We start from the raw sequence: 25,956 nt of genomic DNA on the forward strand, positions 1-25,956 counted from the left end.
TCATCGGTCCCCTAGAACTTAGAACTACTTAAATCTAACTAACCTAAGGACATCACAAACATCCATGCCCGAGGCAGGATTCGAACCACATCGGCTGGCGCAGGCCGAGAGCAACGTATTTTAATAACATCAAAGAAAATATGGGGATAAAATCGTATGAAGAATTGAAGAGGAAGACAATGGAGACAGGGACGTGGCTAAATCGACAAGGCATAGCCTTTAGTTTATGATAATGATGATGATACCGAGTATTTCGTTCATGGTCGTCCACTCTTATTATTCGCTCTTGGTTCTTGTACATATTGCATATTATCCGTCTCTCCCTATACCTTACCCTTCTTTTTCTCAGAATCCGAGCATCTTGCACCATTTTACACTGTCAAACGCTTTTTCCAGGTCGACAAATCCTATGAACGTGTCTTGATTTTTCTTTAGTCCTCCTTCCACTATCAACCGCACCGTAAGAATTGCCTCTCTGGTACCTTTATTCTTCGTAAAGCCAAACTGATTGTCATCTAATTCATATTCAGTTTTCTTTTCCATTCATATATTATCCTTGTCTACAACTTGGATGCGTGAGCTGTTAAGCTGATTGTGCGGTAACTCTCGCACTTGTCAGCTAATGCAGTCTTCGGAATTATGTGGATGATGTTTTTGCGAAAGTCACATGGTATGTCGCCAAACTCATACATTCTACATACCAATATGAATAGTCGTTTTCTTGCCACTTCCCCCAACTATTGTAGAAATTCTTATGGAATGTTACCGATCCCTTCTGCCTTACTTGATCTTAAGTCCTCTAAAGCTCTCTTAAATTCTGACTGTAATAATGGAACCCCCATCTCTTCTAAATCGACTCCCGTTTCTTCTTCTACCACATCACACAAATCTTCCCACTCATAGAGGCCTTCAATGTACTCTTTCCACTTATCTGCTCCCTCCTCTACATTTTCCACTGGAATTGCCGTTGCACTCTTAATATCACCACACTTGTTTTTGATGTCACCTTAGCCGCTCTGTGTAGCCATGCGGTCTTGGGCGTCTTGTCACGGTTCGCGCAACTCTCCCTGTCGGAGGTTCGAGTCCTCCCTCGGTCATGGGCGTGTGTGTTGTTTGTTTAAGATAGATTAAGCAGTGCGTAAGCCTAGGGACCGATGACTTCAGCAGTTTGGTCCCATAGTCCAGCAAAAAAAATAAATTTAAAAAGTCACCGAATCTTGTTTTGACTTTCCTACGTGCTGAGTCCGTCCTTCCGACCGTAATTTCTTTTTCTATTTCTTCACATTTTTCCTGCAGCCATTTCGTCTTAGCTACCCTGCACTTCCTATTAATTTCATTCCTGTACTGCTGAATTTCCCTGAACATTTTTGTACTTCCTTCTTTCATCGATCAACTTAAGTATTTCTTCTGTTACGCATGATTTCTTCACAGTTATTTCTTTTCTTTCCAACTTCTGCGACTGCCTTTTTTAGAGATACCCATTCCTCTTCAGCTGTACTACCTATTGAAGTGTTCCTTATTGCTGTATCTATAGCCTCAGAGAACTTCAAGCGTATTTCGTCATTCCTTAGTGCTTCTGTATCCAATTTCTCTGCGTATTGATTCTTTCTGACTAATTTCTTAAACCTTAGGCTACTCTTCATCACTACTACAGTGTGATCTGAGTCTATACCTGCTCCTGTATCTTACAATCCTGTATCTGATTTCGGAATCTCCGTCTGACCATGATATAATATAATCTATCTGACATCTTCCCGTATCACCCGGCGTTTTCCAAGTATACCTCCTCCACTTGTGATTCTTGAACAGAATATCCGCTATTACTAGCTGAAATTTATTACAGAATTCAATTAGTCTTTCTCCTCTCTCATTCCTTGTTCCAAGTCCATATTTTCCTGCAACCATTTCTTCTGTTCCTTTTCCCTACAACTGCATTCCAGTCCCCCATGACTTAAATTTCCATCTCCCTCTACGTACTACATTACCCTTTCAGTATGTTCATATACTTTCTCTTTCTCTACATCTTCAGCTTGCGACGTCGTCATGTACACCTGAACTATCGTTGTCGGTGTTGGTCTGCTGTCGATTCTGATAAGGACAACCCTATCATGAACTGTTAACAGTAACACACCCTCTGCCCTAACTACTCTGGTTATACCATTTTCTGTTGCTACTCATCCGAGCAGAAATCCTTGTCTTATGTCCATTTCACTTCACTGATCCCTACTATACTCAAATGAAGCCTCTGAATTTATCATTTCCGATTTTCTAGCTTCCGTACCACGTTCAAGCGTCTGACATTCCACGTGCCGACTCGTAGAACGTATCCTTTCTTTGGTTATTTAATCTTTTCCTCATGGTCACCTCCCTCTTGACAGTCCCCTCCCGGAGATCATAATGGTGGACTATTCCGGAGTCTTTTGCCAGTGGAGAGTTTATCATGACACTTTTTCAATTACAGGCCACATGTCCTGTGGATACAAGTAATGTGTCTTTAAGGCAGTGGTTTCCGTTGCCTTCTGCATCCTCATGCCGTTATCGTTGCTGATTCTTCCGCCTTTACGGGCAGTTTCCAATCCCAAGGACTCGATAGTGCCCTGAACCTCTGTCCGTTCCTCCGCCCTCTTTGAAAAGGTCGTAGGCGGAATGTGGGTGACTTATTGTGCCGGAAACCCTCGGCCGCCATTGCTAATTATAAGTAAACATTTAGACAGTGGCGGGTTTCGAACCGGACGCAACACCTAGACCACGGGTGCCAAGTATTGCTGTGTGTCCTGCTTCGGTTGGCGGAATTTCCTTTCTTCGCTGCCCACGCTCCCTTGAAAACTCGTTCAAGACGACGTGAACAAATTACACAAATCCCGCTTTCTAAATCTAAGTTTTCTTTCATGTTCTGCTCAGTTATTTTGAAGAAGAATTTTATTGTCTGGTCCATAGGTGACAAAGCACTTGTTTTAAAAACATACATTCTACAACTTTTTATTTTATTTAGCTAGCTTTCGTTCTTTGCCAACAGTTTTGCGGTCCAAATTTTAGTTTACCTGCTACCAATGAGAACGCTGGATCGCTACGTGATGGATTGGGTAACTGTTAGGGTTGAGATATCAGACAGCAGCATATAGAAACGTCGATATATTTGTTATTTGTTGATATATGTATCATTTTATAATCGACATTGGCTATCCGTTATATCGGTAACATCGATATTTAGTGCCAATGTAAGCGGATAGTATTATTACTACTATTATCATCGAACTCATAACAGAGAAAACTCCACTTTCTTTTTAATACTGAAATATTTACAGCACAAGAAAGGTACATACAGTTTTTTACTGTTCTTATGCAAATTTTCACTATTTCCTGTTACGTATTTTCGTAACCTCCTCCCACGCAAAAGTAAGGTTGGCAGACATATTGGAAACATGGAAGCCCCTGGAAGCTTAGGAAATAACTCATTCACAATTCGGAGAAAAATATTTCAACCTAGTTCCAGTCTGTATCAGATGGCTAGAAGTTATTTATCTGTTGTGGAGACTTCAGTTCCGGAAGAAAGATTGTTTTCAGAATCTGACAAAGTGATTTCTGCCCAAAGAAATAGATTAAAAGCGCTACATATCAGCAAATTACTTTTTATATATTCTTTAGAAAGTAAGTTTCGGAACGGATTATTTTTCATTTATATTATTTTTATTTTAGGTGATTTCTTTCATTTTTCCTCGGATTTGTCTGTTTATGTGTAAAATAATTCATAATTAATTCGGTTTTCTTTAACCTTGGATTAATTCATAAAACCCCCTCCTCACACCTGCAATCATAGCTAACCTGAATTCTAAGGCTAAAGTTTTGCACCGATATATCGAAACATCGACGTTTATCATTCGATTTATTGTCGGTACCTGTGAAGCTACAATCGACTACACTGAATATTGCCTTTTTATCTTTCGATGTCCCATCTCTAGTAATGGCAGCAATGATGTTTGAGAATAGAGCTGCGACCAAGAAACTAGTTGCAAAGAATGAAAGAAGCCTTATTTGCTCCAGTTTTGGAAAATACGACATAGTTGCTGAGGGAAACAAAATGTTGAGGGCGGGTCGTAAATCTAGCCTGGATAACTCCGTCGGTACAGTATTTGTTCGCGAAAGGCAAAGGTTTAAGTTGGAGTCCCGGTGCAGCACACAGTTTTAATATGCCGGGAAGCTATGAACATTCCCTGGCTGTTGAGTGCAGAAATACTTTCGCATTGCTTTCCTGGAGTGTACAGCGTCGCCACCAACACGCGTGAGGCTTGCCGCGAAACATCACTAGAGATGAACGAAGGCACTGCTTAGCACAGTGGCACGTCTCCAACAGAAGCTCCGAAGACAAAATATGAAGGTACTCAATGTACTCGTAGAATAGAAACTGGCTAAATGAGTAGCCACAAAATGTTACGTTTACACCTATCAGATTGACAGAACGGCACGAGATATGCTCTGCGTGAGTTGATCAATGTTTCATACGTTTTGATGGCAATATTAGTACGGCTATCTTATCGGTCTCATCCAGCTGGTATTCCAGCTATCTGCACGTGGAAAACAAGCAGCAATACAGCCGCCAAATCGCGAGGGAGTTCCGGAATGCATAGGGCATTACCGATCGCAGACGTCAGCTCTTGGCGGCGCACCGGAGCGCAATGCACTCGAGCCGGGCAGAGAGCGCTACACTTGGCAACGCAGAGACTACGGCAGCCAGAAGCCGGCGAGAGACGGCGCACCGACCTGTAACAGAGTGGGGCAGGAGGCGCGCGAACAGCTGACAGTCTGCCGACTTTTGTGGGCTGGCTGGCCCGCGTCCCATTCAGTCGCGCTGCGGAAGCCGTTGTGGATTGTGGGGTGTGCTTACTTCCTTCGACAAGGTAGGACAAATGATAAATACTGCTTGACTGCATGAAGTACACACCTTCTGCTATGATAAATATATGCCATAGTTTACCAAACCAAAGCATATTGCGCGGGGCTCCTATTCTACAATAAGCACCATTCCTTTTTTAAACACATTATTTCGATTACATCGAACATGCAGAGGTAACGTCTGATAAATTTTATTTCACGAATTTAAGCTCCAATAGATGCACATTGATCTCTGTGTAATATAATAATCATTACTCAAGACATCCGTCACAGTTTATTCTTATTAACGCCATTCTCACAGTAACGAGAACTACTGTTTACGAATAATGAATGTCTCCGTCATAAAAGTGAAATAAGAATTTTTGTACCACTATCTGCTTAGGACTTGAATACATCGAAACTGGTCAAATGACTGGGTGCTTTTAGTACTGTTTTCACTTAGTAAGAAGTGAAATATAACCATTGTTCCAGATTTTTACTGTAGCTAGAATTACCGGCAAGCAAACCTGGTAGGTCCCGGCTGAAAGTCATTAAAGTTCACATTAAAATGTGGAATAGTATCGTACTATGAACTACGAAAGCTTAGGCCTCTCGACAGATGAAAATTACTTAACCCTAAATGGAGGGGGGGGGGGGGGGGGGAATATGGTATTATCACTAAACCATCGTACATTTTACTACCCATATGTTTAGGCGTTACTTTGTAAACAATGTGAAGTATAGAACGTGTCGATAGTAATTATGTGGCCCAAGTTCGTAATAATGGGCAGTAGACTTTAGTAGTTGTTGTTGTTGTTGTTGTTGTTGAAGAGATAATGTAAACTGTACACTTGGGCCAATTTTGTTTTATTTTATTTATGTGATGAAGCACAATTACCTCGAGGTATTCTTCGAAAATATAATTTCGTGTCAGTGATCTGTTATTTGCTGTAAATGCAGTGCACAATTGTACGTACATAATAAGAACCAGTGTTATTTCAGTTAAAAACTGCTCATGGTTAATTTTCAGCCGAATAAAGAGCGAGTGACAGCGCTGGCTAGATATGCTGCCATGGCTAAAACACCTCTGATAAAACGATAGTAACATGTTCTGTAAATCATTTGAAGATTGTTTTCGTTGAAATAATGTAGAATAAGTCCGTTTACAGGATAGGATGCATGATTATTTTTAAAATTAGTGGACATATATTTATTTTTCACTAGTCATGTAGTTACAATTGAAAACTAGACAGCGTTACAAGATGGTACACCTATTTTTTGACACGCCTCTGTGCCCCCCCCCCCCACCCCCCATTCCCCGCGGCCGATATCGCTAACGCACGCGTAAACGATGGCTCTCAACTCAGAAACACGCAGCTTCGCATCCTGGTGGTGAACGAAATTCCACTGCCAATACTAGGCGGGTGAGGGGAGGAGAGGTGGTGGTGTAATGTCCCTCTTCACCAGTTCCTTACGTCATGGCCCTGGGTTAAATTCGAAACCTCTCTGCAGTGTTTCATAAAATAGGGTTATGTGACACTGTTGGTAATTCGTCCGTTGCGTGAGGACGATAAGGAGTAGTCTATGTTCTGGCACCGAATTTCATCCTCTCCCTCATCATCATCCTTTTCTGTTTTTCACCGTCGATGTCAGAGATGTGTGCAAAATATGCACAAAAATATTCATCAGAGATTGCTATCCTACGTAATATGTTTCTGAACGTACATTGGAATTACCGGTCTTGTTAGATACGATATGTGTGGTGGTCACAATGCATTCTTTCCAAAGACTGAAAATGGTAGAACTAATCACAAAGTAAGATGATGTATATTAAGCGTCCAGCAAATGTTGCCAATGTCGAACTTTGGCCTTGTACTGTGCTACAGATCAGTCTGTTGCCAAAATTATTCCTTACTGACATTCGATGGCTTCGGCAACTCTCAACCGAACTGTCACACTCCAGCTTTACCTCGACCACAATCTACACTGCAGGTTAATCTGTCAACACAACAGATTACGGAGCAACCACACTCGAAAGAATTCTAATTATTTGATTCGGTATTGACATACTGAAGGTGAAAAGATCGAAACACTGTTCAGAAGTTGACAAATTTTGATGCTTCGTAATAAACAGCGGTACATCTCATCAGATTTGAGCTGTACAATTTTATCGGGACTTCCACCATCCATTAGGAGCAACGCAAGTCTATTGCGTGTATAAAGAGTCTTTCAAAAATACTCTTACAAACTTTGGGAACAGGTTCGTTACAGCAAAAAGAAAAAAGTTCATATAAACATCCGTGTGAAAAATCGTCGTCTTAGAGTTATTTATGAAAGTTGACGTTCAGCGACTTTCCAGGTGCAACCCAACAGCTTCATTCATTTGTGCACCTGTTTGGCTCATTCCGGTCTAGGTGGTGGTGTTTTGCCACAGAAACTTGTTTACATTTGTCTGTTTTCAACGTGTCCATTGTGTACATGTACTACAGGTAGTGAGTTAACTGAAAGCGCTAATTTCAAATATGGCAGGGTATTCATTTTGTGAGCAGGTAGACATGATATTTATGTAAGGTGGCGCGAATAGTAATGGACATGTGACTGCACGGTTGTATCGGATGAGGTTTCCAGACGAAAGGCAGCCGATTTATCCAAACTTTGGTGCTCTGTGTCGTCGCATTGCCGAAACAGGATCCGTAGCGCCACAGACTACTGACCAAGGAAGACCGTGTGTTGCACGTAAACCTGAACGGCAAGAGCCCATCCTGCAGGCTGTCGAAGAACAGCTAGGTATCAGCGCAAGACATGTGGCCTTGGTATGTGGTACAATATTCAAATTCAGCATGAAGGATACTTCACGAGAAACTCGCGTATCCATGTCATCTTCAAAGTGTGCAAGACCTTATGCCTGCCGATCACCCACAACTGGAGAATTTTTGCCGATAGTTTTGTTGCTAAAACTGCCAATCTCTTGTTTGTCTCTTCAGGATTTTTATGGACAAGACATTGTTTATCAGGTATATGAAATATCAAATTTTCTACAACCAACACAATGGCCCGATCATAGTCCTCATGCTACAGTACAGGCTAGACGTCAACCTCAGTTTAAGATTGTGTGGGCTGCAATTACACCAAACAGAAAATGGTGTAAGTGAAGACACCCAAGAAAGGCTACGGCAACATCCCCTCAGCATGTGAGGCACAAACCCACGCATTTTGGAAGTCCACAATACCCAAAATCAGACAAAACCTCTCACATGATACCCACAAGACCTCCAATAGGACAGATGATTGCAGCAAGGTTTGCCATTGCTGTACATTCTCCCAGCACGTCTTACAGGTGCTGAGTAAAGTGACTTTATTCAACGCACTCAAAGACTTACTAGAAGATGTACCCCGCAAATAAGAAGAAACGTTGTCTGTGCATGACAGATCACCAAAACATTTCAGTGTCAGTGTTCGAGATGCAGTGGCTCGTATCCAGCGTGACACATGGATAGGTAGAGAAGGACCAATTCTGTAATTAGCATGTCCACCTTTGTGTTATTACCTCTGGCGACATTTAAACAAATGGTCTATGCAGAAGACCACCTGGAAGCAAAAACTCTTCATCGATATGTCATGGTTGCCTCCAAAACCATTCGAAACCATCAGGGAATATTTGAAAGGTGCAACAGTCAGTCATTCAACAAGGAATGCATGTTTTGAAACAAGAGGCGGCCATTTCAAGCATTTGTTATGAATTTATGTGGTGATGAGCTTTAACAACGTAAATTGTAAACTGTAACTGACAAGTCGAAATCGAAACACTTTTCGGTATGTGTCCATGACAACTTTTTTCTTGGTTTGGTGTAAGGAACCTGTCTCTGACGTTTGTAGAAGTATCTTTGAAACATCCTGTTTATGAGGCGTGATCAAGATACACTGCTGTAGTCAGCATCTCTACTCCGCAATCCACCTTACGGTTTGTGGCAGAAGATACTTCTGGTATTCCACGTCCCCCACCTCCCCTCCCCCCTTCACACCCCTGTGGGTCAGAATAGGCCTGAGGTATTCCTGTCTGTCGTAAGAGGCCACTAAAAGGAGTCTCTCTTGGTCTTTTTGTGTTTGTACCCTGTAGGGTTTGATTTCCATTCTTCAAACTTTTTCCGAAGAGCGAGCCAACTGGGAAAGGGTGCGTTACATGGTGCATCGTGTCCATCATGCATTGAGATCTTTAGCCTACTTTCTCGTCGTCGCATTGCAGCCCCGCTCATTCATCTCTTTGGTGAGGACACCTTCCTAGGTGCGTTTTCCACCACTCAATATGCAGTGTCGCTTTCTGCGCCGACGATGACCATGGGCTTGTTTGCACCTGATATCCAGCAAGGTAGCCAGTCTGTTGTGGTAGGGCTGCCATGTACACTGTTGGTTGTAGCCCCTGACCACACAGGGATCGCTCTGCTGATGCCTGCGCCGTTAACTCCCCACATACGCCATGGAGTAGATGCCCATCTCCCTGGGGCATCAGGACTCCCAGCAATGGCCATCCTGTCAGGTGAGCCTTGTTGAGGCTGGGTGGCATGCATGGGAATGGCCCCTGATCGGAGTGGGTGGCATCAGAGTGACATGCCATGAAGCATAGTACGTCATCTCTTGCTGGTAGTCCACTGCCACCAGTTTCTAACCTGGCAAAGTCTACCTTCAGTGCTAAGAACTATGACCCCAAATCATTCCCCTTCCTGGCCACCCCATGGGAGGAACGCCAGGCTAAGGATTGCAGTGTAGCTCATGCACCCCAGTACTTGTATGTACGAGAGTTGATGAGGGATCTTCCACATCCATGAAGCCTCAGTTTTTTGTGGAGCATTTAGAGGACAAGTGTAGGAGGTGGAGGGCTTGTCCAAAATGCGCTCTGGGTCAGCCTTGATAAGAAGCTTGGGGGTCACCTGCTGCCACAGACTTGTCGCCCGAACAGCCAACATCCATTGTTTCTGAGGTTCCGGCGAGATCTAAATCTAAGTCCTCAGCAGATACCAGAATCTGCACCTCATCAGCAGATGCAGAGCTTGGGGGATGTCGGTAGCGGTGGTGTGGGTGCCACTGCAATTCCCTTTGTCTTGGGGGATGTTTCTGTTACCATTATGCCCCATAAGAGCTTAAATATGGTCCTGGGTATCCACAGGGACACTCTTTTGCAGTCTGATGACGAGCTGTGCACTCAGATGTTCATTTTGTACGGCGCATCCATCGGAGTCCAAGGGATAATGTTGCCACCCGTGCCTTCATCTTGGCCTTCTAGGGTGACACATTGCCTGAGAAGGACAAGGTGATCGTCTACCACTGTGACTTCAAGCCATAACCCCTTCTCCAATGTGGTGCTTTAAGTGCTGAAAGTTCAGCCATATGTCTTCCTGCTGTACTTTCAGCGTCACAGAAAGAGAGGAAAATCATGGAACATAAGACCCTGGACCTGCTGACCTATACTGAGGATAAGAGGAAATTTGAGTGCCTACATCCTGTGGCTATTACCTCCTCTTATGCCATTGCTATAAAAACAGTTGTCGCCCCCATCACTTCGTCGCATTCCTGTCGCCTCTCAGAACCAGGAGACTACACCTGCCCCATTGAAGGTGGGGGGCATTTCCCTCCCAGTTGCTCCTGCACCACCTACTTCAGGAGCAACAGCTGGAGAAGCATAAGTCTTCTTCAGTTCTTCTCGCTAGGAAGGGGGGGGGGGTCTCGGTCAGTCCCTTCCCAGTGTTCTGCTAGTGGGAAAGGTGACACCCACCAGTGGTTAAAGAACCCAAAAGCAGCTGGTTGTAGGGCTTCATACTCATCATCAGTCCCAGAGACTGAATCAGTGAAGCCCTCCCAGCCAGGGAGACCCAAGGAGCAGTGAGAGAAATCCAGAAAGAAGGTCCCCAAGACAAAGGGAATTGCAGTGGCACCCACACCACCGCTACTGACAAGCTCTGTGTCTGCTGATGAGGTGCAGATTCTGGTATCTGCTGAGGACTTAGATCTCGCCGGAACCTCAGAAACAATGGATGTTGGCTGTTCAGGCGACAAGTCTGTGGCAGCAGGTGACCCTGAGGCATAAACTGCCTTACTGAATGTTCCATGCCTTCCCAGTCTCATGATAATGTCATTCTCCAGTGGAAATGCGGCAGTTGTATTCATTGCATGGCTGAGATATGGCAACTGTTAAGTTTTACAACTGCTTTCTGCATTGCCCTCCCAACAATGCGGACCCCTGCCCTCAACGGCCACAAGGGATACTTCAGGAACTGTAGCGACTATCATCGAGTGTCAGGTGGAGTTTGCGTTTATGTCCTAGACTCAGTCTGTATTGAACCTGTGCCCCTTGAAACCCCTGCTGAAGCTATGCCTGTCAGAATAAGGACAACACAGGAAATAACTGTCTGCAATGTGTGTCTTCCTACAGATGGTGCTGTATCCCTGAATGTATTAATTGCACTGATTGACGAACTCCCTAAACCTTTGCTACTTTTGGGAGATTTTAACGCCCATAGCTCCTTGTGGGGTAGCGTCATGCCTACTGGCTGAGGCAGAGATGTCGAAACTTTGTCTCAGTTCGACCTCTTCCTCTTAAATACTGAGGCTGCCACACATTGCAGTGTGGCTCATGGTAATTATTCGGCAATGATTTATTAATTTGCAGCCCAGGACTTCTCCAATCTATCCACTGGAGTGAACATGACCTGTGTGGTAGTGACCACTTCCCCATCTTCATGTCACTGCCCTGACGTCAGGCCCACAGACGCCTGCCCAGATTGGCTTTAAACAAGGCAGACTGGGGAACTTTCACCTCTGCTGTTACTGCTCAATCTCCCCCACACTGGAACATCGATATGATGGTTGAGCAGGTGACTACAACAATCGTTTCTGTGGCACAAAACACGATCCCTCGCTCTTTAGGGTGCCTCCAGCGAAAGGGAGTCCCGTGGTGGTCGCCGGAAGTCACTGAAGCAATTAAGGAGCGTCGACGAGCTCTACAGCGGCATAAGCCGCAGCCTACCCTGGACCAATTCGTAGCCTTTAAACAGCTGCACGACTGTGTTCGCCAACAAACGATGGAAGCAGGAGTGTTGAGAGAGAGAGATATGTCTCGACCATTGGGTGCCATACGTCATCTTCCCAACAGGTGTTCCCGGTGTTAAAATAAATGGCGTGTTATCTACCGACGCAAACGCGATTGCTGTGCACTTTGCCTTTCTAAAATGGCGGCTGGAAGGGAAAGTCCTCTCATTCACTACACGCCACAGTGAATCCTGTAACTCCCCTTTTACAGTGTGGAAACTCCTCAGTGCCCTTGCACATTGCCCCGACAGCTTCTGGGCCAGACTGGATCCACATTAAGATGATTAAAAATCCCTCATCTCACTACAAGCGACATCCCCTAGTCATCTCCAACTGGATCTGGTGCAATGGCGTCTTTGCATTGCAGTGGTGGGAGAGCACCATCATTCCGGTGCTCAAACCCGGTAAAAACCCGCTTGATGTGGAAAACTATCGGCCCATCAGCCTCACCGACGTTATTTGTAAGCTGCTGGAAAGTATAGTGTGTCGGCAATTGGGTTATGTCCTGGAGCCACATGGCCTACTGGCTCCATGTCAGGGCGGCTTCTGCCATGGTCGCTCTACTACTGACAATCTTGTGTCCTTACAGACTGCCATCTGAACAGCCTTTTCCAGACGCCAGCACCTGGTTGCTGTCTTTTTTTGATTTACGAAAAGTGTATAACACCACCTGGTAACATCATATCCTTAACACATTATACGAGTGGGGTCTTTCAGGCCTGTCCCCGATTTTTATCCAAAACTTCCTGTCGGTTCGTACTTTCCATAACCAAGTTTGTGCCTGCCATAGTCTCTCCCCCCCATATCCAGGAGTATGGGGTTCTGCGGGTCTCTGTATTGAGTGTATCTCTATTTTTAGTGGCCATTAATGGTCTTGCTGTAGCTGTAGAGCCGTCTGTCTCATCTTCCCTGTATGCAGACGACTTCTGCATTTCGCACTGCTCCACTAGTACTGTTGTTGCTGAGCGGCGCCTACTGGGAGCCATCCACAAGGCGCAGTAATGGGCTCTAGCCCATGGTTTCCAGTTTTCGGCCGCAATGTCGTGTGTTATGCACTTCTGTACCGTTTGTCCACAACCAGAACTTTACCTTGATGACGATCCACTCACTGTAGTGGAGGCATGTCGATTCTTAGGACTGGCTTTCGATGAACACCCGATTGACTCGGCTTCCTCATCTTCATCAGGTTAAGCGGAAGTCCTTTCAGCACCTCAATGCCCTCCGCTGCCTGAGCAACACTAACTGGGGTGCAGATTGCTCTACGCTGCTGCAGCTCTATAAGCCCTTGTTCAGTCACGCCTTCACTAGGGGAGTCTGGTTTATGGTTCAGCGGCGCCCTCATGGTTGCGTTTACTCGACCCAATGCACCACTGTGGCGTTTGCCTAGCGACAGGAACTTTTAGGATCAGTCCAGTGACCAGCGTCCTGTTGGAGGCCACAGTGCCTCCATTGCAGATTAGGCATGCACAACTGCTGGCCAATTACGTTGCACACGTTCATAGCTTTCCTGTGCATCCGAATCACTGTCTCGTTTTCCCATCCACTGCGGCTCATCTCCTGCATCGGCGGCCCAGGTCAGGGCTTCCAATTGCCGTTCGTGTCCAATCCCTTCTTTCCTAACTGGAGTCCTTGCCTTTACCACCTATACTTGAGGTGCATTCACTTACACCTCCATGGTGTACACCTAGGCTGCAGCTTTGCCTGGACCTTTCACATGGCCCTAAGGACTCAGTTAACCCCACACCTCTCCACTCCCTCTTGATACTGGACATATGTCAAGGCCACAAAGTAGTTTACATGAATGGCTCAATGGCTGATGATCACATCAGCTTCGTGTATGTCCATGGAGAACATACTGAACAGCATTCCTTGCCCGATGGCTGAAGTGTTTTCTCTGCTGAGCTGGTGGCTATACCTCGTGCTCTTGAGCACATCTGTTAATGCCCTGGGGAGTCGTTTCTTCTATGTACTGACTCACTGAGCAGTCTACAAGCTATCAACCAGTGCTACCTTCGTCATCCTTTGGTAGCGACCATCCAGGAATCCATGTATGACCTGGAATGGTCTGGTCATTCAGTGGTGTATGTGTGGACTCCAGGTCACATCGGAATCCTAGGCAATGAACTTGCCAGCAGGCTTGCCAAACAGGCTACGCGGAAACTGCTTATGGAGATCGGCTTCTCTGCAGCAGAGCTGCAATCAGTACTACGCCACAAGGTTTTGCGGCTTTGGGAGACGGAATGGCATAACCTGAGCTTGTACAACAAACTGCATGCCATTAAGGAGACTACATGTGTGTGGCAGTCATTCATGCAGGCCTCTTGCAGAGACTCTGTGGTTCTCTGCTGGCTACACACTGGCCACGCTTGGGTGACACATGGCTACCTCTTGCGCTGTGATGACCCACCTCAGTGTCGATGCGGCGCCTGGATGACAGTGGCCCGTATCTTGTTGAGCTGTCCTTCTTTGGCTGCCCGGTCATGGACTGTTCAGTTACCAGACTTATTGTCATTAATTTTAGCTGACAAGGCTTCATTGGCTAACTTAGTTTTACATTTTACACGTAATGGAAGGTTTTATCATTCTATATAAGTTTCAGCGCATGTCCTGTGTCCCTTAGTGTTCTCCACTCTGATGATTTTAGGGTCGATGCTTTAATGTTGCTTTTTTTTATTCTCGTGGTCGGCCATCCACAGTCATCTGCTCTCTTGTTTTTACCTCTTCTACCTTTTCTTGCTTCTCTCTGTGGTTTTCTTTTCCTGTTTTGTCCGTAGTAGTGTTGGTTGTCCTTCTGTTGTTCTTGTGGCTCTTCCTTTCTCCTGTTATGGTGCTGTACATATACTTTCTTTTCTTCTTTCTCTTGAGTAATTATTTTACTGGGAACAAGGGACCGATGACCTCTCAGCTTGGTCCCTTCCCCTTCTTTTAAACCAACCAACCAAAGCCCCTTCATTCTTCCATTCACGAATGGTTCATCGAAAGGACGATTGTGGATAAACCACAGGAGGTATGAGCTCTAATTTCTCCATCTCGTCATGTTCGTTTCGTTACAAGTTTGTAGGAGGAAATGTATTGTACGACTATTGGAATTTCAACAGTTTACTGCTCTGTGAAGTACAATGCCTTTCTTGTAGCGTCTCTTGCTCGAATTTGACTCTCATCTCTGTTATGCTCTCACAGTTACTGAAGGACAAAATGCACTGCTCATTGTTGACTATCTCTCTCTTCTCTCTCTCTCTCTCTCTCTCTCTCTCTCTTTCTCTTTCTCTTTCTCTTTCTCTTTCTCTTTCTCTTTCTCTCTCTCTTTCTCTTTCTCTCTCTCTTTCTCTCTCTCTCTCTCTCTCTCTCTCTCTCTCTCTCTTTCTCTCTATCTTCCCAGATCGATGACCATTACTCAACAATTGGTCAACTGCCAAACCCTGCAGCAAATATCTATCATCTTGCAGATGTTGTGGATATCATCCCAGAGTTTTGTCTTCCTCTGGATATTGTAGAGTTCCAAAATACATGGGTCTTGTGCCTCTTATGATGAGTGGGTGTGGCTGTAGCTTCTCTTGGGTGCCTTCAGTTACTCCCTTTTCTGGTTGGTATAGTTCCAACCCACACATTAATCTAAAACTGAGTCTGATGTTTAGCTTCTTCAGTTACACCCTTTTCTGGTTGTTTTCTTCTTCTAGTGCTGGCACAGCAGCATTTTGGTGGTTGATAGGATGGCTAGTCGCACAGGTGGCATGCATGGGTGTGCAAAGCTGAAGGCCTGAGCTGGCTGCTTCTGCAGCAATATTCATCAGTGACCATATGCTGTCTCATCTGCAGCATGGTGGACAGACTGACAATGGTGCCACTTCATGCAGCATCGTCGTAGCTAGTGGAGCGGTGCTGAGGTATTGAGATTCGCAGCTGCAGTGTGGCCGCCGTAGGTGCCTTTCACGATGTCGACGTCCCGCCTGATATTCTTCTGTGCTGTAGAGGCGGAGATCGCCTCCTGTTTTACCTCTACTGCTGTGAGCCGGGTGCCCCATACTTCCAGATCATGCAGGCTGCCCATCTGCAGCTGTAGGGTGCGCCTTCTGGCGCATTTGTGGTTTCGAGCGCCTCCAGCTGTTACAAATGTGTCTGGCTATGGCAGCTATGAGCAGGCGACATCGCCTATCCTGCTCGCACTGTTTGGTGCCTCTTGCTACGATTCTAGGTTCTCCTTGATGACTGCTAACGTAGGTAATAGTGTGTATCTGAACAACTTCTGATTTTCAACGTAGCCTCTTGCTACGATTCTAGGTTCTCCTTGATGACTGCTAACGTAGGTAATAGTGTGTATCTGAACAACTTCTGATTTTCAACGTAGTCCATGACGACGGTCAGCAGGAGAGGTCCATCATTGCCTGTGCCCAGGAATTTCATGCTGTGCACCCCAAACCTGAGGTATTCCAGCTCTCATTTAAGGTGATCAGACTAGATCGTCCACTAGAAGCCATTAAACGCAGCCTGGATCACCTTTTCTTGTTGCGTGGTGTGGGAGGACGATGGCCACTGATGTGCTGCTGCTTCATTCATCGCACTATGGTAGTCTTTACTTGCACCAGCTCCTTTCCTCGCGATTTCAAAGTGAAGTTAGACTTCACCCAACGTGAGATCTGTTGCAGGAAATGGCGACAATCATCTGTCACCGAAATGATGACTGAAGGTGCTTCGGCTCCTTCTGCTCAGCAGGTTGTAGGCTGCAGGTCTGAGTACAAAGATCTTCATTTCCAGTGGCTGTTGGCGTGGCACCATCATCTTCATCTAGGACTGTGAAGGCACGACTAGAGCAGCTACTGTCGCATCTATCAAACTCTCCGTTTCTCGTCATGCTTAGGTGCCACATTCGCTTGTTCCTCATGGTGTGACACTCTTTAGCAAGGCGGAACTCTTCAGTCTGACTCACTGTGAGTTCTTCCAGAGTCTCCCTTTCTGGTGGCTCTTACACACTTCTGCTGTCCCCCAGGGGGCTCACAGCTCTTTTCTGAGTATGTGCTTGGCTACCACAAAGTCCCAGCCTTTGCAGCATTATTTCCTTTCTATGCTGAAAGCTTATATTCCACTATCCCTTTCCCCCTCTGCCTCTCCCTTGGATGGTTTTCTTGGTGCACACCCTGCTTGGACCTTGTTCATGATCTGGGACTCGAGTTTCCGCTTCTGGCATTTTCTACAACTTTCCATTAAATAAATTCATGATCCCATTGTTGGGTTTGACCTGATAGAAATTTTTGAAAGTCTCCAGAAGTGTAGGTTGTGCAGGGAAGCTTGCCCAATGTAGTAACTGTTTCACTTCATGCTTTTCCATCTTTGCACCCTTCCCTTTAACAAGGTAGTACACCCAAAAAGTGGGGGGGGGGGGCATCAAGTACCTATCAATGGGAGCTCCCTAACCACACAGGTATTACACTGTTGACATCTGAGCTGAAAACACCCCTGTATGCCAAAGAGTATGTACTCATCATGACTGAAACACAGGGTCTCTGAGCAAGGTAGCCAATGCTGAGGCTAGGTTGCACTCTTGGAGAGGGCTCCCATTCAGAGTGGGTGGCACCATGGCAGATGAGTAGCAGATGAAGTTATCTCCTGCTAGTGGCCATATGGCCCCCACAGTGTCTATGGAAGGAAAATCATTTAATGCAGAGAGATGGCTATGCTGTGGGAGGAGCATAGGGCTAAATCGCAACCAGAGAAATACTTCACCTTCCCCAATATTTGGTTTGCATGAGGACTGATGGTGATTCACTTTTCGTCGCAAAGCACTTACTCTTTATGGCCAACATAGAAGACAAGTTTGGGGAAGTGGCAGCCACTTCTAAAATGAAAAGTGGGTCAATTTTGCTCAAAACAGCATCCACTGCTCAGTGGTGGGCACTGCTCACTTGTAACAAGTTGGTGACATAATGGTGGCTGCAACTCCTTATAAAAGTCTAAATATGGTTCAGTATAGCGTTTTCCACCAAGACTTTCTCTTGCAACCTGTTTATGAGCTACGCCCCAACTTGGAGCAACAGAATGTACACAATGTCATGCCCATAGGGCACCAAAGGTTGCTTCATCTTGACCTTGTGAGGTGATTCATTATTCATTGCCAAAGGTCAAGGTGATGGTGTACCAGTTCGTTGTGAAACTCTGTGTGTCCTTCCCCCTCCACCCCCCCCCCCCCTTCCCATTTAGAGCTCCAGGTGTTTGAAATTCAGGCAGATGCCTTCACATTGCAATGCTAGCCACATCTGTAGATGCTCTGTATGACTGCTGCATGTGAACAGTCCTTGCGGCCTTCCCCCCCCCCCCCATCTGGGTCAACTATGGAAAACACCAGTCTCCCTGATTGTCAGTTGCACTGTTTTTCAGACAGAGAAGCAAATGCAAGACTCTGGAGACATTAACTCATCAGGAGGCCAAGCAAAAGTACTAACAGTTGCACTCAGCATTTACAAAAGTCATATGCTGGTTCTATGAAGGCGTCGCCTCCTTTGGCGACAGTACTCTGGCCTATTATACCCCTTAAAATGGGTCCTCAGGACTGCTCGACCAAGTCTGCCCCCCTGATAGATGTGGATTCTCCTCTTTCTGCTACCCCCACACATTTTTGGCCACCCATCATCCACAGACATTGGTCCTCATGTCCCAGCTGCACGTCTCCAGACAGCTCACCTTGCTCTGGTTACTGTTGCCAGGAAGGGGTCCCTCAAGACACTTTCATCTGAGATTTCTGCCAGTCTACAACTGGCCACCATCTGATGGCTGAAGATTCCCCAGGTTGCTGGTTGCAGAGCTTCATATCATCATTACCTGAAACTGATTCACAGATGGCTTCACAATCATCCAAATCTTCTAAGGAGGTGAAAGTTAAGTAGTCCTCCAAGAAGGAGATTCCAGAGGCCTCCTTGCCAACAGAACCCTCCTGTTCTATTCCTGTGCCTGATACAGAGATTCCAGCAGTCCCCAAGACCCCAGATCACACCACACCAATGGAACACAGCATCCCATAACTTGTTAACCAGTATCTTGATGGTCATCGTAAATCTTAAAGGCCATGTGAGATCATAGGTGGGGTCTCCAATGCCGTCGATGGAGCACCTGATTGCTTTTAAGGGGCCTCTATGTCCAGGTCTGCAACCTCTTGTCAAAGATCGGACATATCTATACATACCTGACACCTGCAGGTACACCTGGTGTAAGCAAATATCTATTTCTACATGCCACCTGGAAGCTTGTAATATTCCATTCAGTGAATGTGCCCACTGGCCTAATATAGTACCAAGGCCAGACTGCATCCACATCCAAATGCTCAAGCTCCTATCAGTAGATTAGGAGCATTGTGTGCTTGTCATCTTTAACCACATGTGGGTCGAGCGCAAGTTGCCATCACAATGATGAGAAAGCATCATTGTCCCAGTACCAAAACTGGGTAAGCACCCTCTAGAGATGGACAGTTACAACCCAATTAGTCTCACTAATGTTCTGTCAGTTGCCTGAATGCACGGTGTGGTGTTGGCTGTATTGGCTTCTTGAGTCTCAGGGTTTTGTGGCTCTATCCCAGGATTGTATTCACCAAGGCCCTTCTGCTACTGATAATTTGGTTTACTTGGATTCTTCCATCCAGACAGCTTATGCCCATTGCCAACACCTTTTAGCCATCTTTTTGACATGCAGAACGCTTATGACAGCACATGCCCACATCAAATCCTTGCTACCTTACACGAGTGGGAACGCTGAGATCTGCTCCCGATTTTTTTCCAGAACTTCGTATCTCATCGTATTTTCCAGCATCAAATTGACCTCCAACAGTTCTCCCCATATCCAGAAGAATGAAGTCCCGCAGGGCTCTGTAGTGGGTCTCTCTCTCTCTCTCTTTCTAGCATCCTTCAATGGTCTAGCAGCAGCTGTAGAATCCTCAGTCTCAACCTCCTTGTATGCTGACGACTTTTGCGTCTACTATTTCCCCTATAGTGTAGGCGTCACTGTGTAGTGTAGGCACAGACATGAATCCTCATCCGTATTTTTCGGTTTCAGCAGTCAAGACTCGCGTCATGCGTCCACAACAGGAACTTTAACTCGACGACCAATTACTGAATGTGGTGGACATTCCCACTTTTTAGGACTGTTCTTCAGTGCTCAAAATGGCTCTAAGTACTATGGGACTTAACATCTGAGGTCATCAGTCCCCTAAACTTAGGGCTACTTAAACCTAACCATTCTAAGGACATCACACACATCCATGTTCGAACCAGCGACTGTAGCAGCAGCGCAGTTCCTGATAAAAGTGCCTAGAACCGCTCGGCCACAGCGGCCAGCTTCAGTGTTCAGTTGACATGGATTCCAAATCTTCGCCAGCTTATGTGAACATGCTGGCTGCACCTGAATGCCTGAGTACCACCAGCTACCTGAGTAACACCAGCTGGGCTGCAGATTGTGCTTCTCTTCTGCAGCTTTATAAAGCCCTGAATTTGTCTTGACAATGGGAGTCTGGAAAATGGTTTGACACTGCCCTCAGTATTGCAATTCTGAAGATGATAAACTACTGTGGGGGTCATCTTGCGACATGTGAAAAGCTTATACATGGAGGCTAGGTCCCTCCATTGGAGATCAGGCACCAACAACAGCTTCTCAGTTATGTTACACATATTTTGCAGCTCCCCAAAGTATCTGAACTACTGTCTCCTCTTTGCAAACATGGAAGTACATCTCCTGATTGAGGATTACAGTGAAGTCTAATTTCAATCCCTTCTCTCTGAACTGCAGTTGCTTCCTCCACCATTTCTTCTCTGTGCCCCGAACGTGCGTTTCCATGATGCATCCTTCAACCACAGCTTTTTCTTGACCTGTTACAAAGTCCAAAAGATTTGGTTCATCCTAATGCTCTCCACCATCAGTTTTTCCCCACCGTTGGTGCTTCCTGGGGTTCAGTAGTAGTCTCTGTGGATGCCTTGATGGTGCCTTGTCATGAAGGCTTTGCTGGTACTCACAAGGGACATACTGAATTGTTGTCCTTCCCAGGTGGCTGTAGTGTTTTCAACTGTAGAGCTGGCAGCCATCTCTCATGCTCTTGACCATATCTATTCTTGCACCAGTCAGTCCTTTCTTATCTGCACTGACTCCTTGAGCAGTTTTCAAGCTCTTGACCAGTGTTACGCTCGCCATCCCTTGATGATAGCTTTCCAGGATTCCCTATGTACCCTTGAATGATGTGGATGCTCAGTGATCTTCATTGGGGCTCCTGACCAAATTGGAATCCCAGGGAAGGAACTTACTGATAGCTTGGCCAAGCTGCTTACCAGTTAGCTGACTCTTGAGATTGGTAGCCCAGAAACAGACCTCCAATCAGTATTATGCCATCAAGTTGTAGGGATCTGGAATACAGAATGGCTCACTCTGACTTCACTAAACTAACTCCAGGTGAAAAAGGAAACTACAGATCTATGGAGGAGCTTCATGCAGGCCTCCTGCAAGGACTTTTTTTGACAGCTCCACATCAATCATACTTGGTTGATTCATGGACATCTCATTGTGAGGACCAACCCCACTGTCGTCATGGTGCCTGTTTGACAGTGATCGACATTTTGCTGAACTGTCCCAAACTAGCTGCCACTTGGTGACTCGCTACCCCTTGTGTTGGATGATGCCTCAACAGCTGACTTTGTTTCATGTCTTATTCGTCAAGGGGGCTTTCAGCACTCTCTTTAAGGGAGGCCACTTAACCTTTTCAGCCCATTTAGGGGTTGTCAGAACATTGTGTTGTCACCTCTACCCAGACCAGGTTTCAGGTACGTGGGTTTGGTGGTCCACTTGGCCCTCATACCACTTACTCTTTTACTCTTCCTCCCTGCTACGGGATGGTCTGTTTGACTTGTTTGTCTTTTATTTGTGCTGTCTGTGTCGTGAGTTTTTCTTAAGCAATTTCTGAGGGGGGTTACATCTGGTAATTGACGCTGGGTGGGTTTTGTATGCCCTTCATTGCATTCAGTTGTAGGGTGCTTCTGATTGCTCTCTAAATGGGTCACCCCAACTACTTTTCTTCATGTGGCTCCCATTCTTCTTTTTTGTCCTTATCCAGCCTTTGTGGACCTTCGGTAGACCATGGAGTTTTCTTCCCCTGGGTTTTGCATGCTAGGCTGTCTCTGATGTTCAGTCATCTAGACCTTCTTGAGGAAAAATAGACTGATGACATAGTAGTTTGGTCTCTTTAATCACCCAACCAACCATTTTCCGCCTTATGTGGTGCTGTTATGACACTTGCTGAGGGACAACTTCTCCGCCATAATAGTCACACACATGCTCATCTCTTCTTGAGTAACCACTCTGACATCACTGGGGTCGTCGTTGGGAGGCCAGATGGCACCACTGACAGTCTGTGATCCACCAAACCCTTTGCTTTCTTCAGCAAGCCTGTAAACTCAAGTCATGCTCACAACATCTCTAAGAGCGACGACGTATGAACATGAGTGACAACACACTGAACAGGCCATATGTTTCATGGGTCTTCTGGCGTTGCAGCCTTCCCATAAACAGCAGCATCCGCGAATAGCCTCTCGTTACTTCTGATCTTATCCACTAAATCATTAACGTAAATTGTAAATACTAACGGCCCTATAAAACTCCCTCTCATCCCGCTACGAACAAAATGTTGTCTGCTAGAAAGTCCTGAATCCAGTCTCACATCTCGTCCGATACTCAGTAAGATAACTAAACTACAGTATAGGCGTGAAACTTCCTGGCAAATTAAAACTGTGTGCCCTACCGAGACTCGAACTCGGGACCTTTCAGGAGTGCTAGTTCTGCAACGTTCGAAGGAGAGCTTCTGTAAAGTTTGGAAGGTAGGAGACGAGATACTGGCAGAAGTAAAGCTGTGAGTACCGGGCGTGAGTCGTGCTTCGGTAGCACAGATGGTAGAGCACTTGCCCGTGGAAGGAAAAAGTTCCGAGTTCGAGTCTCGGTCGGACACACAGTTTTAATCTGCCAGGAAGTTTCATATCAGCGCACACTCCGCTGCAGAGTGAAAATCTCATTCCGGATTCAATATAGGCGTCTTTGTCCTGAGTATGACGGTTGCAACTCAGCCGAAACGCCGGTACATTTTAGTATTCTAGATGACGACGTGACAATACATTCTACTGCTTTTAATGAGAAAATCGGAAATGTATAAGCGGCAGTGATGAAAAAAGTAAGTAAACTGTTTATTATTTCAAAAGTAATCGCCATAGCTGTTAATATATATAATCTCGACAAGACGGTCGATCCCTTCATGGAGAAGGTTTTACGGTTGCCTATGGAACCCTAAGTGGCGTTGCTGTTTTGTGATGGCAAATATACGAATAATAGTACTTTTTAGAGAACATTATCCTTGTTGTATATTATAGATGTGACATGTCGTTGCAATGCACATTTGTTTGCCTCTACTTTTGAAAATGCTGTAAACGACGAATATTTCTACCACATGCTTTCTCGGATGGCCTCCGGTGCGATACTTAGCAATAGTTCCACCGCCTGTGTGCTGTTTAACGGAGTTCTTGTATTGTGGAAACCTCTTAAGGTCCATGCAGAACTTCATTCCATCCGTCGTAAACGATGTTTTCGGAAAGCCAGGAACTAAGTCATCAGTGATTTAAACAATAGTCAGTGCACCACTTATTTTATGCGCAACACAGAGCGTTTCGAGAATTTACTCTCATTTTTGAGTGCTGAAGGAGTCCGCATAAGTATTAGATTCTACCTCTCTTTTTCCCTGATGTCATCGTTTCGTGCTCCAGCTGAAACTGGAGAAACGGAGAAAATAAATGTCGAAATTTACATGCTGATGTTACAATTGAAAACTTCAAGGATTCTCTATCTGGTTATCATTACGAATTTGTCCGGCACACTTTTAGTGGTGAACAAAAATATATAACGCTTCAATTAAATCCACTTCATACGATGTCTGGAAGTGACACAATATCCTCAGATCTATGTTTGGAGTAGATATCTAGTGTTTCTAGTATGTGTGTGTTGCTGTGGCTCATTCTGTGTGTCACAATTGAAGGTGTTAGTGTTCCCAGTATGAAAATTTCTGCCAATCTCTCCTACATGGTAGCATGAGTTTGAAAAATGTTCTTAATGAAAGGCTAGACATGCTAAAGATGAGATAAATCTAACTGGTGACTTTGCTATGGCAGTCCCCAGCCTCTACTGACTGCGTGTTTCGGTATGGCTAGTACTATTGCAACAAGCATAGATCTTCCCATTTCGAAGTTCGTTTTGTATAATTACAAATGTGGATTCACAAAAAAGGTAATTTCTATACGGTACATTAGAGTTTAATACAACATTACATTAATAACAGTTTGCACAGTAGTGTGTAGTCATTCTTCGCATTGTGAACTGAGGTTAGGGAGGAGGATCCAAAATCAGCAGATGTCTGGTACAGTGAAACAGCTTTGCACTAAGCAATTTACAGCGATCTGCGAAGTGCATACACAGTTGTTATAAATGAGTAAAGCTATTTCTTATATTCACTGTAGCTACATAATTTGACACATTGTCATAAAAACTCGACACTCGTATACAAAAACTCAAACTTTTGTATTGTTGCAATCACTCTTCAGATTTCTGCCACGAGAGCTCAGCAGTAAACAGTTAGGTTAAAAATGGTTCAAATGGCTGCTGAGGTCATCAGTCCCCTAGAACGTAGAACTACTTAAACCCAACTAACCTAGGACATCACACACATCCATGCTAGAGGCAGGATTCGAACCTGCGACGTAGCGGTCGCGCCGTTCCAGACTGAAGCGCCTAGAACCGCTCGGCCACTCCGACCGGCAAACAGGTAACATGGCCGAGAAGGCGTATGTTGTGACTGAAAAGCTCCTCATCTAACCCTATGCGATTTTTTGTTTTTTTTTGTATGGGGTTATGTGAAAAATTCAGTGTGTACGCATCCTCTACCGACAAACCAACCAAAAGTGCTTTTGAACTGATTGATAGGAACAAGTTGGTCCTAACGTGGGAAGAATTTGATTACCGCCTTGATATCTGTAGAATCAGTAGTTAAGCACATATGGAGCACTTGTAATAAAAAAAAAATTGTGTTTTTTTGTATGTGTGTGCAACGCTTTGTAGTAATAACACAAAATGTTGTTACAAGAAATCTGTGAAATCGCTTCTGTCATTTATAATAACCCTGTATCTTAGACACTGTAGCAGCGGTACAGTCCGTAAGGCAAGAAGGAATCCCTGACAGTTGAAGTAGGCTTCGCACAGCTGCGACCAGTCACGTAAGGCGATTTTCTTCACATTTGTATGGTAACGTTTGTGTTTCCAGAGCCGCCCCGACCATTCAGGCGAACTAGTCGGTGGCCTAGGACGTTCGAATTTGGGGCGCAACACGGCGATCGTGCACAACTAGCCAGTGTGCGCATGCGCCGCGCTTGCTATGGCGCTACTGGAGGCCCGGATCTAGGGGGACGGGGGGGGGGGGGGGGGGGGGGCAATTTCAGGGGGCGCCAAATTCATATTCTTGAAGAAAAAAACCTTGGTTCACAAAGCCCCTAGCATCCAGCGAACGGTGGTCTATAGCTCATTCACACGATTTTGAAACGCATCCCTGTTGGTTTTGAATTTTTTGAACACGTTCTAAGCTGATTTGTGAACGAATCACAAATTGATTTTCCTTACTTACTTGTTATTCCTCTTAGTCGTTTATCTAAGAAAAATGAAAATTTTTGCCAGATCGACACGTTACAAAAGGCCAGTTGTACAGTCCCCGGTTAGCAGCTGCTTAAGTTCTATTCTCGGAATAGCTAGAACATGTAATAACGCCTAACCGGCGAATAAATGCGGGAAAACTAAACCACGATTCTGGCAGATTTAGTGAAGTTAACCGGGTAATAAATTTTGACAATGACAGGACTTCTTACGGAATGAGTGATAAGATTGTTTGTTATAACGAGGAAGAAGGAGAAACGGGGCATCACACGAATTATATGGAAAAAATATGACGATTCCAAATTTATA

General features: G+C 45.2%; 1 protein-coding gene across 2 annotated transcripts in view; it reads left to right on the forward strand.

Annotated features, from left to right (window-relative positions):
- The first annotated feature begins 4,662 nt into the window (after positions 1-4,662).
- LOC126267463 (UDP-glycosyltransferase UGT5-like) overlaps positions 4,663-25,956 on the forward strand; it is a 264,174-nt gene continuing 242,880 nt past the window's right edge. Inside the window, exon 1 of one of the 2 annotated variants that reach the window (XM_049972734.1) lies at positions 4,663-4,895. The gene's annotated coding sequence lies outside the window, so the exon portion shown is untranslated. The remainder of the gene's footprint in view (positions 4,896-25,956) is intronic. The other variant, XM_049972733.1, reaches the window with a different exon arrangement.

The sequence above is a fragment of the Schistocerca gregaria genome, chromosome 4 (genome assembly GCF_023897955.1).
Source record: "Schistocerca gregaria isolate iqSchGreg1 chromosome 4, iqSchGreg1.2, whole genome shotgun sequence".
Classification (NCBI taxonomy): Eukaryota; Metazoa; Arthropoda; class Insecta; order Orthoptera; family Acrididae; genus Schistocerca; species Schistocerca gregaria.